Source organism: Melitaea cinxia, chromosome 17, assembly GCF_905220565.1.
Source record: "Melitaea cinxia chromosome 17, ilMelCinx1.1, whole genome shotgun sequence".
NCBI lineage: Eukaryota > Metazoa > Arthropoda > Insecta > Lepidoptera > Nymphalidae > Melitaea > Melitaea cinxia.
The window spans coordinates 13,774,320-13,789,132 of record NC_059410.1 but is presented as its reverse complement, the minus strand read 5'-3'; positions in this window follow the sequence as shown (position 1 = coordinate 13,789,132).

The window sequence follows — 14,813 nt, the reverse complement described above, 5'->3', positions numbered from 1 at the left end:
TGCATAATTAGTAATTAATAATTACTGTGTTTGTTAATACTTTCGGGTACGTTAAAGAATATTATTATTATCTGAGTACACGTTTTAAAATATAAAGCCGTAATTCTCACAGGAATATAAAAATTTGCTCACTTATATATCTCGACGTACGAAGTGACGCGTTCATAATAAGGGTAGTAAATCATTCAATTAAAGTGACATAAAAAATGGAGGAAGACTGTGCAATTGCTCCATTAGCCAATAAAGGACCCTCTGTTTTGGCATACCCTCGGACTTGAACGGTCTGTAAGTTCAAGGTTATCACGTGAGGTCCAAATATTTAGTTAGTGTCACGACCACGAGACTTCTTGTTTTTACCGGCTCACATACTGGAAATTATCAAGAATAAAAAAATCATATATTTATTCATATAGACTTCAATAGACTTTTGAATTGTTATTTCACCAACTAAAATTATATCTATTTTAATGTATTAATTATAATCAAAATGAAGTTACAACCATTTCGAAATGTAAATTCTACGGAGAAGAATCGGCAAGGAACTCAGTTAATTTTAAAAAACTGGCCAAGTGCGAGTCGGACTCGCGCACGAAATGTTCCGTACTAGACTAGATAAAATATTTAGACAATTTTTTTCGTCTAAAAATTTATTTTATTAATATTTGTTTGACGCCGCGTTGGCGCAACGGTCATAGCCATGGATTGTACCTGTTGCGCTGGCGGTTGCGACCGAGTAGAGTTTCACCCCCTTTCTTACCGTGGAGGTCGTAAAAGGCGACCGAGGGATAAAGCTGGCTCAAAATCATCAGGATCCTGGAGAGGGAAAACTTCATTTGAAACCCGGAATGGGGTCACCGTCAAGCATTCGTGGCATATCTCTAAAATGCGAAAGAGCAGCCGGAACTGGTTTCAAACGTATCGGCTTGTCGTTCCTGTGGGCCTAGCCAGTGAGGTCGAGAGGGTGGCGCAAAACTACGGAAACTCTGCGTTTTCCTGAAGAGTGTCGTAGGCAAGATAGTGTTTGTCTGACACTGTCTAAATCGTCTGCAATAGACGGACTATTTAATAAACATAAATATGTTACAACTTGTTCCTATTACTGAATGATTATTGACCTCTTGACATTTTTCTAGACAGAAAAAGGGTTATAACATTTGACAACAATCAGTACCTTAGAATACAATAATATTTAAAAATAGCATAATATGCTTAGAACGTAAACGAAAAAATACTGATAATTAAAATTGTGAAATTAGTATTATTGTGTACTATTTGTGTACTAGGGAATGGTGATACTGCTGTTATCTAGTACTTACAATTTCTATTACTATTATATGAAGTCAATGTAGCTTTTAAATCAGGTTGATATAAAAAGCATTTTAGCCTTAAACAGTTAACACAGAATCGTATATTTATAAAATAAAAAAAAAACCTATTAGGTACTGTGACGTTTATTCTGTTTCCCTTTTAAACAAGTGATTTGTTTTCACATTTTTTTTTCAGTATTAGAGTTCTAGTCTTTGTACTTTCCTAGTTCAAAAAATCTAAAAAAAATTTTTTTCTTCTTTTTTTAATACCTTTTTAGGGACTTTCAACACTATTTACAAGATTCTATACTACATATAATATCGGAAAAAACCGCAATGAAAAATTAAAATCGAAAGCGATAGCTGCACTTAAGATGCAGATACAAAGGGGTAAAAGTATCATAAAGTATCATAAATAAATAAATAGATTTTAGAATATAAATCCTCCTAAGGTTTTAAATATAGAATTGAGATCGTTATTTTTGATGTTTCCTGTAATGTTCCTCGAGGGAAATCTCTTCAGGGCTATTACTAAAATAATAAAGTGGTACATGTTCCATTTGATCGTTTTTTCTCCAATTCACTTACCTATTCAATTTACACATGAAAGTCGGTTCACTAATATCAACTCAAGTAGGTACTCGTACGTTTTATGACTGTTTCGCGTAACCACAAAAGCATTTATGTATAGGAGCAAAAAAATATTTAGAAAGCCTCGAAACGAGAAGTAAAAAAATATACATATGTATAATCGTAATATTTGGAACTTGTATAATAAGTATAATTCCAAATATATAATAACGATGTAACAGTGATCGCATGAACTGGCTGTTGACATTTTTTTGGTGTTATGGTGTTTGCCGATAGCAAAACTTTTGTACCACAGACTATTTAACTGTTTGTCCTGATCTGGGCATTTGTGATAGTGATTTGTGTGTTTCCGAACCCCTGACACATGACTCACATCCTACTGAACGACTATGAATGTGAATCTGTTACTTTTTTTTTTTTCTCAGAGCACTGTAATAGGTAGGTTTCAGAGACCATTGTGTAATAGGTACATATCTATTTGCAAGTAAAGTAAACGTTTCTTTTCTGGGTCATAGTATTCGCATGTATAATAAAATACCACAAACGATTTTGGAATTGTCTCAACATAAATTTAAAGTTTTTATAAAAAATAAATTAATAGATAAAGCTTATTACTCGGTGCAGGATTACATAGTTGATAAAGATGTGTGGACTTAGTGACGCTGTATTTCATGCAAAATGTTTCTAATTTTGTGCTAAAACAGTTTATATATTATTTTCAAAAGAGTAACTGCGGAGTTTCTTGCCGATTCTTCTCTGCAGAATCTACATTCCGAATCGATGGTAGCTTCACTTTTACAAAAATAATAATTTGTTTTTAAAGTTTTAATTTGTAAAATGACGATTCGAAAGTGCTCTTGGAGCCTATTAGAATAAAGCTATTTTTGATTTTGATTTTGATTTTTGCATATAAATCTCGCGAATGTAACCTTTTCGTTAACCTTGGTACAAAGTTCGTCTATATCACTACATAGTATAAAACAAAGTCGCTTCCCGCTGTCTGTATGCTTCCATCCTTAAAACTACGCAACGGATTTTGATTCTGTTAGTAAATAGAGTGATTCCAGAGGAATGTTGTATAATATATACATAATATAGTAGAGGAACACTGATAGTTTTTGCACCTGTGCAAAGCCGGGGCGGGTAGCTAGTACTTAAAATACTATAATATTTTGACTTTAATTACATCTTTATCAAAATAAAGTACAATATACAAATTTTCAAATGCATATAACACGTTAGAACTCGTTTCAGCTCTGTATCGTAGTAATTTTACTGGATGCGACTTTGTAAGGCTACGACTTAGTAATGTGGGCGTCAAATGCTGTTGAAGTTTGCTAAGTTTGCTTCTGTCGCAGCTGACTGAGCTTTCTATGGGTCTCGTGTCCATTGTTGCCATACGAGACGACAGACGATTTAAAATAAATGTTTTTTTATTTTTTAAATTTATCTTTAAAAAGATATTGAAAGTCGTCTGTTACATTTTTTTGCCCGTTGGCGCAATTTGTAGTGGCCCTGCTTTCTGCTCCGCGGGTTGCGGTTTCGATTCCCGTTTGAGTCTGGGTGTATTACTTGTATTTATAAATTCATATATATGATAGATAGGTAGTAACAGACTGCTTTCCTTCTTCTTGTCCTTTCCTAACAACCCTTTTTTAACCTTCTTTGTAATTTTCTGTCCTTTTCGTCAGCGCAGTTGTAGATCTTCTGCTATTTCAGAAGTACTGAATGATTAGAATAATCGCTTTACATTGCTATTACATACACCTTTAAAAAAAGTAAGCGGTGTACGGAACGTTTGCACACGTACAAAAATGGGAGAAGTAAAGTAAGAATAACAGGACTCCACGAGTGCTGTTATTACACTGAATTTATTAAAGTATACATGATACAAATTGGTGCAACGGTAACAGCACTGGTTTGTGGCTGTTGCACTGGTGGTTGTGAGTTCGGTCCCCGTACATGACAAACATTTGTATTGGCCATACCGATGTTTGTGCAGTCCTTGTGGGTCTCCCCACCGTGCCTCGGAGAAAACATTAATCCGTCGGTCCCGGTTGTTATCATGTACATCTGATAACGATCGTTACTCATAGTAGTTGGCGTACACGAACACATAAAAATATGAAAATAATAACTAACAATACCAGTTCGAGTAAACTCATCGTACAATCGTTATTTTTAGTCTGGCTCTACCTTCTGAAAAATCGGCATATGTATTTAAAATGTTAAATGGCCAGTGCAATGGAAACGTGGCAAACACAATAGAGTTACATAGGAAGTAGGCGCCGTAAAGCATCCTTGACAGCAACGAGTATTCGCTAGAAAAACAATAGAGCACGTCTGTCCCATACATTCACAAAGTTAACTTTAAGCATATTCAAACACTCAATAAGCTCTATTGCTAGGTAATAAAATCTATAATCGTTTGATTCATAATACCATATTATGTCATTTTCAGTTAAATGCAATTTTAATGTTTATCAAGTGAATGGACGGTTCGACTTGTTCATCTTTCATGAGAGCCTGGTACTTCTTTATTGATTTTTTAACGGTACCCCTTTCTTAATCTCTTGTTAAGGTGTGTGAGCTTGCAATTTCTTTTTATTGTTTGCATTTAATAAACATAAAAAGAAGTTCTGTGTGTGAAATATGCGTTGAAAAAAAAATTTTTTTTTGTATTGCATGCTGTAATGAGAGTGTTCTAAAAAGTTTTAATAAAATCTGTCCAGCTGAGTCACAATCACTTTGTTACGTGATGAAGGTTAAGAAATTCCTAGGTCTGATCTGTTCAAAATTTATTACATCAATGTTAGACTAATTACATAGTATGGACGTTACTAAAAGGATTAAAATGTGGTTGTAGCCCAATAGATTTAGAATATAATTTCTTTTATTTGAGGAGATCACATTTTTAGTCACACGTATTAAACTGAGTGTTTTTTTTTTTGTTAGAAAGTAGATCCCTGGTGTGGTATCATGATAAGGGAACCAGGATCTGCAGATGGAGTCTTTTTTTTATATATAGACTAGCGCTAGACCGCAATCTCACCTGATGGTAAGTGAAGATGCAGCATAGTGCGCGCTTGCCTAGAAGATACCTATTCACACTTGATTTGAAGATACCCAAGTTATAATTAAAGTCGCGGTCACAGCTAGTATAATCAATAATATAAAAGTACTGTTAAATACATACTTATTAAAAAATAGGTAAAAATGTTTATTATCACAAGAAAACTATTTTTGTTTCGTACCAAGGGATCTTATTTGGACGATGGAGCATTGTGTATGTCAGGGTGTCAGTTTGTTTGTGTAGGCGTCCAGTTCGAGAAGATAGATTTGAATACAGGATGAATAGAGTAGGAAAGTGTAGGAAAGTTTAGCGAAAGTGTGTCACATTCTGCATTAAGTGGTAACTTATACACTTAGAAATCAAAGGTTACTTATGTTTCAAGTGCTTATTGGAGGTGTATTTGCCCGATCACAAAAATAACAAATAACGATAAGAATTGAGCACTTTTAAATGTATATCTTGCAGTTAAAAATTAGATATGCTAACTGTGAGGAAAAAATATCATACATAAATGATAAAAATAAATTAAATTCAGGATTGCATTTCAGATAAGTGTAATTCAATGCCTACTTTAGAAGTGACGTAAGAAAATTTTTAATAAGGATCGATCATGTGTTCGCTGGTGGATTAAGCTCCAATACTTCTCCTATGTAGTGCCTCAGTAGTAAATAATACAGGAATGCATTACTACCATTATAGCCCATTATATTTTTTGATTTATGCAACGTAAATAAAAAACTTGTATTCGTTTAGGTGGTGGCAATGACGCTGACAAGACGCCTAATTATGCTACGTATCCATTACAATACTCTAAATTATATTTTAAAATATTGCACCGATTCTTAAAAAACATAATTATATTGCAGCATCATTATCACACACACACACACACACACACACACACACACACACACACACACACACACACACACATATATATATATATATATATATATATATATTAATACGTGAAGCAAAAGCTTTGTACCCCCTTTTTATGGATAATTGCGCGAACGGAGTTGTATGACATTTCGCACACTTATAGTTTATATAGAGAAGGAGTGCAGAATGCTAATATTTTTTTAAAATTATACATGAAATATACATTAAATTAATTTAAAAAAATCATTACACACACTACCATGTATTTTACACACAAACGCATATAGGTATACTACTCTTTTGTTCATTGTTAAAGTCTGATGTCAAATTGAGAATAGATTATAGATTAATATTGTTTGTCTATTCTGAATGTCAAACATAGCCATAAAAAATTCATTAAAACCTTAATAATGTTCAAACTTATAATTTAAATTAATTATGGCCGAGTTTCGACCACTTGGCGACCTCTAGTAATAATAATTGTAAGTTAATATATAAAGTATTTAAACTTTAAATATTCCACAATGATTTGTCCCTCGCCTCGTATTGTTTGCTAACTAACTCAGGATTATATCCCTTACGTTTAGATTTATAACAAAAGCATTTATTTTAAACCGACGCCTGCTAGGGCTGCTGCAAATTAAACTAAGATGATTAAAAAAATTTTTTTTGATATTTTTTCTTAACATAATTTGCATATTTTGCGTATGTATTGTAATAGTTCATTCGAAATTTGGAATGGAAAATACACGATACATTGCTTGGCATAGGCCTCTTTCTTAATGTAGGAGAAGGATAAACAAGTAAATCTATACAAATAAATAAAATTGGAGTGTCTGTTTGTATTATTAAAATAACCGCTTTTTACTAAATGCATATGGATGTGTACACGGTACATATACCAAAATAGCATTTTTTACAAATTTTGTTTGTCTGTCTGTCTGCTTGTTCCGGCTAATCTCTAAAACGGCTGGATCGATTTTGACGGGACTTTGATGTTCAGAGTGATCGAGAGCAAGCTCTGTGAGTAATCTGGTAGTTCTGTAATACTATAATACTATATGTTACTATAACTTAGGCTACTTTTATTTTTGAAATTTATTTATTTCAGAACTCAGCGAACTCAACAATAACTTTTTTGTACAATTCCACGCAGACGAAGTCGCGGGCACAGCTAGTATAGTAATATACATTTTATATTATTTTCATTCACTTTTAGATAAATTTTAACATTGTAATTATTTCTTAAATATATTGTTAAACGCCTCAATTAAAACTAAATCGAAACAAATAATATCTTAATTAATAATAACTTTGTTCAAAACAAAGAGAAAGTAAAGAAAGCAAACAACAAAAAAAAATGAAATATTAGGGTTGATATGAAGATAAGTCGCTACTCTTAAATTAAAATCTCCGTCACGGCTTTCTCAGAAGTTAACAAATGACTTTATTTATAGTCTGTGAACATCACAAATCACTCTGCGCGTGCGCAACGCTGTTTATCTTTCACCTTTCAAGCTAACCTGTCGCCGCCATGTTAGATTTTTTGACACTTCACTTTGTCTATTTTAGGTAAAAAATAAATTGGAAGTTACGTTCAATTAAATTTTAGAAATATAAAAAAGCTACACGAAAATATGACTTGAGATGAAAATATGTGTTTATTTATGGCTCTTTTAATTTTAATCATAGCAACGTAATAAATATATTTTTAATTGAGTAGGTAGGTATATTATGTTATTTTGTTAACTGCCAGCAATGATTAAATTGATGTTGACTGATTTCGCTTGTAACATTCCACAGCTGGGAAGATCATAAGATATCACTTAAATTAAAGAAATAAGTTCGTCTTTAGTTACGACTATTTAGTAATAAGTAATAACTTACGGTAAATCATTTTGAGCTTTTTACTGCACGATCTGATTCAGCGATCACAGTTCTATTTTATTTTAAAACCTCGCTTGCTAGTATTCAATTACAGCTAATGCATATTTGACACGTTGTTACATATTATTTATGCACGAAGACCAAATTAGACTTACGTCTCTATCATCTATCAGGATATCGTAAACAGAAGGGAATACTGTTTTTATATCGGACTAGGTGTGCCCGCGACTTCGTCCGCGTGGAATTTAACAAAAAATTGTTCAGTTCGCAGAGATATAAAATAAATAAATTTCTTAAATAAAAGTAGCCTAAGTTTCTCTTTACTTCATATATCAGCTATCTGCCAGTGAAAGTCTTGTCAAAATCGGTCCAGCCGTTTCAAAGATTAACCGGAACAAACAGACAGATAGGCAGACAGACAACATTTTGATATATGCACCGTATATACGTCGTCCATATGCATTTAGTTTAAAGCGCTTATTTTAATATTGCAAACAGACACACCAATATCATTTTTTTGTATATAGTATAGATAATTAATCTTCGAAGTTATGTAGGTATGTTTTATGTGTGTGTGTATTATGTGTGTATGTTAAGCAACGTATTGTGACGGCTTTTACAAGTGCAACTGCTGAGTTTCGTGTCGGTTCTTCTCATCAGAATTTACATTCCGAATCGGTTATAGTCTAAACATTTACTATTATAGATTAAAGGCTAATAAAAGTCTTTGTAGAGTAAGGAATTGTAATCGCTATTGTAGCCTATATGAATAATGAAGATTTTATTTTTATTTTTAGCCCACTTTAAAATAGGATGAGGTTCTCAATATGACCGTATTTTGTTTTATGTGTGTTTTCTCATAATTTATTACTGAGTGATTAGGATTACGAAGACTTTTTTTAATCGAAAGGTGGCGCTAGTCATGTGCTCCCATTAGTTATAAGTGTTTTCAGAGTCTAGCTGTCATTCTTAATATTTATAACACGAACCAGTTTTAGATAATGAATCTTATATTATATAAAATTCTCGTGTCACAATGTTAGTTAAAATACTCCTCCGAAACGGCTGGAATGAATTTTATGAAACTTTGTGTGCATATCGGGTAGGTCTGAGAATCATCCAACATCTATTTTTATACCCCTAATTATTATACCCCTAAGTTATAAGGAAGGGGGGAGGGGGTTAAGGGAGTTAATATCATACATGGCAACACAACGTTTGCGGGGTCAACTAGATATTAACACAATTTAAACAAAGAAGTACAAGTTTGACGAGTTGTGTACAAACGCATAGACTTTAAATTAGACGATTATTTGACATGATAATAGAATTATTTTTGGGGCGAGCATTGTTAATGTATTTAGTGTTAGGAAAACATAAAAGCGTTTCCCGTTTGAGTGTGATTAGCATAATTGTTTGAGTCGTCACAATCTAGGTACGAGGGGTCGATGACCTGGATTATCCTATTTGTGGCATCGTTAACACTAGGTGTGTATTGAAACTAGTGCTATATCAAATCTTAGGGCTGTCCATCTAATATGTTATAAGTATTTTAATTTACGTAGTTATTTATTTATTTATTTATACTTTATTGTACACCACAACTACATTTTAAACAATAAACACATTTAAAAACATTTACAGACTGAAGTACAATCGGCGAACTTATGGCTATTTAGCCATTTTTTCCAGACGACCCAATTAAAGAAAGGATAAATTTAATATAATCTCGAGACCGGGTAGGTGGTGCAGTTATATGATAAACTTACATGCTAATACATACACACTACTACTTAAACAGAATACACATAAAAAAGCATACATACATACATAATACATAACCTTATTATAATCTAATAAATAAAAAAATATTTATTATTATTGACAAAATTAATAATATACATATTAAGCTCTGAGTGAAAAACACATTGGAACAAAACTCGTTTTATATCATCTCCAGTTTAAGGTAGTGAATTTTTACATAGTTCTTAAATGCCTGTAGTGACTCAGCCTCTTTTATATATAACGGCGGACTATTCCATAAACATAGAACAACCGTAGTTCTTAAAACAACTACGTGTAAGCTCTAAGTAATTTTTAATTTATTCATTGATATATTTTGATAAATATGTTTGCTAAATGCGTCGCTAAGTTCAATAATTGTGTTTGCTCGCAAACGAAAAAAAACCGACTTCAATTACATCGACGAGTAATACAACGTAGATCGACGAAAAAATAGTCAAGTAACTACGCGTTATCAAAGATTACTCAAGAAGTAGTTATCAGATCTGAATAAAATTTATATGTGGCCACATGACAAACATCAGCTTTCGATTAAATTAAAAATTATCAAAATCGGTACACCCAGTAAAAAGTTATTGCGGATTTTCGAGACTTTAGAAAGAGAGAGAGTAGTTGTTAGATCTCAAATAAATTTAAATGGGACCAATTGACACACACCACCTTTCGATTAAAAAAAATGTCGAAATCGGTACATCCGGTCAAAAGTTCTGATGTAACATACATAAAAAAAAATACAGTCGAATTGAGAACCTCCTCCTTTTTTGGAAGTCGGTTAAAAAATAAGAACGAATGAAACAATTTTAGGCGTTTTTTTTTTTGCTAAAGATTTATTTATTACTTTGTTGAAAGTTTTTATTGAAAAGTTACGATAATTCAGATCAGAAAAGAAGAAAATGTAACGATTATTTCAATTTCGCAAGGCAGGACAATGCCGACGCAATTTAATCAAAATCAAAAACAACTTTATTCAAACAGACTTCAAAAGCACTTTCGAATTGTCATTTTACAAATTACAATTTAAAGTGATTATTATGTTTAAAAGTAAAGCTCCCACCGATTCGAAATGTATGGATTCTGCAGAGAAGAATCCGCAAGAAACTCCGCAATCATCCTTTTGGAAATTATATATAAACTGTGTTTTAATAATAATATAATGTTTTCATAGTAATATTTATATAGATTGTTACCAACCCTGAGTCCGTTTGTCTAGTTTTGATAGAAGATTAAAATATACATGTGTATAATTGAATGTTAATTAAAATAACTAGCGCTTATTCAAAATGATTAGCTATTCAAAGTTGATATTTTGCAAGTTGCTTCTTTTTATTTAAGGTAATTCATTTTTTTGATGTGGCACAAATAAGCTATCACATGTAAAGTCCTATTTTTTACATTTCAAAAAAGGTTATTTCCAAGGAACGGAATTTTTCCATCGAGTACTCGCTGTTCGCGTAGCGTGTGATGTCTAACTTTTTATTATATCATGAAGTCATAAGCATTGGTGAACCTGATAAAAAGCATATCCTAAAAACTATAACATTTTTCTTAACATGGGGAAAATCCTCATGGCGCGGCACCAGAGGGGATTTAGACTCATACTTGCTCAAGCAAGGATTTCACATTCAGTCTTATCATATCAATGTCACATAGAAAAGAGAAGACTATTGAGATTAATCGGTGCGATCGAGATTACAACCTCAATAAAAATTTTAAGAACATTTTTGAATTTGCTATATTTTTTTTTTAAATTATTTATGAGCAGTAAGTTGTTTATGTGTTAATCCTTATTCCACCTACTTTAAACAATGCGTGTACAATTAACTGTGCCATTTCTAATTAGAGTAATTTCGCGAGTTGATTATTTTAGCAGCATTTCGACGCGGGTCGGGAGGTCATCGAACTTCCATCGAACATCTGTTGTTTATGTTCGACTTTTTAGAGTTGTTAACCGATTACGAAATTAAAAGGAGTATTATGCGTTAGGTAACTTAAAAAAAATTTTTTTTGTTAATATCTGTCTTCTGTCAAATTGTTGTTTTTGTGTCAATACCTACAACAAAAAAAGTGTGTATTTATTTAAAAAAAAAATTAATAACATTAAACTACGTTTGATTTGTATTTAATATTAACGAATACTTACTTTAATTTATGCGTCATATATTTTAAGATATTATTTTTTTTATCAAAAATAGCACAGATAATTTCGCTAATGTCACGTAGAATCGATAACTATTTTTAGTCTGTACACAATCAACACGAGACACAATGACATAACGGTTTTCGATTTGTGACACTTATAATCGCTGTTCGAAAATGGCTTAAAATCGATTTAAAATAATGACGCAATTTATATGTTGGCTGCCAAAAATTTACATGGCGTCCGCAAATTTCGATTATGGTCAACAAATATTCGTTAAAACTACGCGAAACAAATTTAAACACAAAATTATACATATAAAAATATGTATGTATTCAATAGGGTTGTACATAACTTGATAATAACACGACTAAAAATCCTCTAAAATATAATAATAATACATTTTGATAAAACTTAAAAGAAGTGAAAAAAGGAATACAGTACAAAAAAATAGATTATCAATAAAGGAAAATAAATCACGACGTAAGTCAAGAAAGATATGATACTGTCGGCCCTAATGACCCATACAGCGTCCTTACACCACTCACCACTCACCAGCGGGTTGGAAGGGCGTCACCCTTACCAATGAGCCATCTGTGAAGGAGGAATAAGAGCTCTTTATGAGTTTTGGTGGACGTTCGTCCTAAGGTTGTCCTAAGGTCATCTTGAAATGGGAACGGGACAATGCTATTAGGATTCTTACCAATGTTTCTCAATATACAATTCATATTTCAATCAATATGTTTAAAACAAAGCCTTTATTTACAATATTATTTGTGTGTTTAATTTAATAATTACACAATTACAATATAGTATTATTTATAGAATTAGGTTATTGCTTTAGTCTACCACCACACCTAGTTACAAGTCAATTGTATTTTAATTTACACCAAGATTCCCTCAAAAACTCGTAAAATAGTCGTAAAACGTTACACTTAATCTAAATTAGAACAATTAAAATTGTTGTTGATTAGGGTTGCCATTAGGCAAAAGTGTCAAAAACTACTAGAATAAAACTTTTCAAGAAAAAATATAAATATAACGGTAGAAGAGATTTAAATCACTTTTTTAGCCCCAGGAATGTTCAAGCGTCTTTAATCAGTCTTCAATTGTCTAATCTCGGAAAAATCAGAACAACCGTAGCCCTTGATAAGTTGTAGTACTTAGTAAGTAAGCTATAAACATAATTATTAACCTAATTACTATTTGCACAGAATAACGTACCATGCTTTTTATGGTGCTAACAGATTATACAATAAACTTGTGCTCGACCTAGTTTTAAAACATAGTAATTTTAAAAACATTTCTATACTTCCTTTTTTATATTATGGTATTAAAGAAATGATTAAAAAAGGAATGACTTTTAAAAAGGTTGAGATTTTATATACGTAGTTTTTATTTTAATTTCTTAATGTCTAGTTTCTTTGTTAGTTTAATAGATTTATAGAAATCTTAATTGCCTCAAAGAGCCTACCCCATCGATCAACAATTGTAGAGTCTCGAGGAAATCGAGCAAACTCCTAAAAGATAAAAGTTGAAAAATCAAGGTCGGGGAATGTATATATTACCAAGGTTAGTATAAAAAATTTAAGCGAAACAAAATGATCTGATCTAACGACAGTAACATAATTATGTACTTTATACTCTACAAATTTTATTTAAAAAAATAACGATTTTTTTAAAATTTGATTTGACACGACTTCATAATAGTTCATATATTTATTTTGTTTAAAAAAAATTGTTTTGTAACTTTTTTTAGTTTGTTTTGTAAGCGTTAGATTAGCAGCCGTCAAAAGTCTGCTGTAGGTGTGTTAAAACTTTAATTGTAGGTACTGCAAAAAATAATCAATAGTAATGTACCGACGGCATAACAATGGATTATATTTATTATATTAAATTGCATGATATATTAATTATAATAATATTTTGCTAATTGAGAAAGATTAGTTTTATAATTACGTGTATATAATAATACTATATATGTATATAATTTAATAATTTGTCTGCAACGTAATATCAACTTGTTGTTAAAAAAATTAATGTGTCCACTCTTAGTGTACTTGAACATACTATATATATATATACGTACTAATCTCTATTATTATTTCATGATTAAGATAAATAATATAATTTTTATATAATAAAAAATTAACTTTATTTTCATTTGAGTTAATAAATATTTATTAATTCTTTCTAAGCATACAAGGTTTGAAATACCTAACCTTAGTAACGACAAAATTCAATCTTACCAGAACGACATTTATTAGATAAAATCCATTAAAAAATCATGTCTCAACGAAAATAGTGTGTCCTTTGATAGACCATCTGTTTCACGACGTACCATAAAACTAAATATTTCTAAAAGTATTTTAATTTTGGGTACGGTTTTAACATTGATGTCTTTCAGGTGGCTCTTTATCTCTTTTATGGGTACTTATATTTTTAACCGAATTAAAAAAAGGAAGGAGGTTCGCAATTTGACCGTATATTTATTTATTTTATACTTTATAGTACACCACAAATATATTACAAACAAAGCATAAAGATAGTTACAGACAGTGAAGTACAATAGGCGGACTTTTGGCTAATTAGCCATTTCTTCCAGACAACCCAGACATATTTAATTATTTATTACGTGTCTTCGCGGATAGCTTCGTTTTCATCAAAATATCGGAGGTTACTTAATTTGACCGTATATTTATTTTTTTATGTAGGTACGCGGATGACTTCGTCGTTTATGAACCGATTTTGATAATTATTTTTTGTTGGAAAGGAGATATTTCAAGGGTGGTTACAATGATATGGAAAGCGGGATATAAACGCAATTATATGGGCAGTACTTTTGTTTTGTCTTCAGTATTTAATGCGTCATTCGGTTGTAACGACAATTACGTGACAGCTAAAGTGTCTGCACGAGCTTTACTCATTGGGTTTCCCTTTGCGAGTGGTTTAATTCAATAATGCACAACATGCAATTAGGTATGCAATTTATGCATTTTTACATAGCAATGTTTTAATTGCTTGAAAATTACGTATCACTTAAATAAAGAAGAATATACTATAAGAAACTCTAGCAGGACTGAAATTACTATGAAATAAGTTTAGCCAAAATAGCCTGTGATTACCACACTTT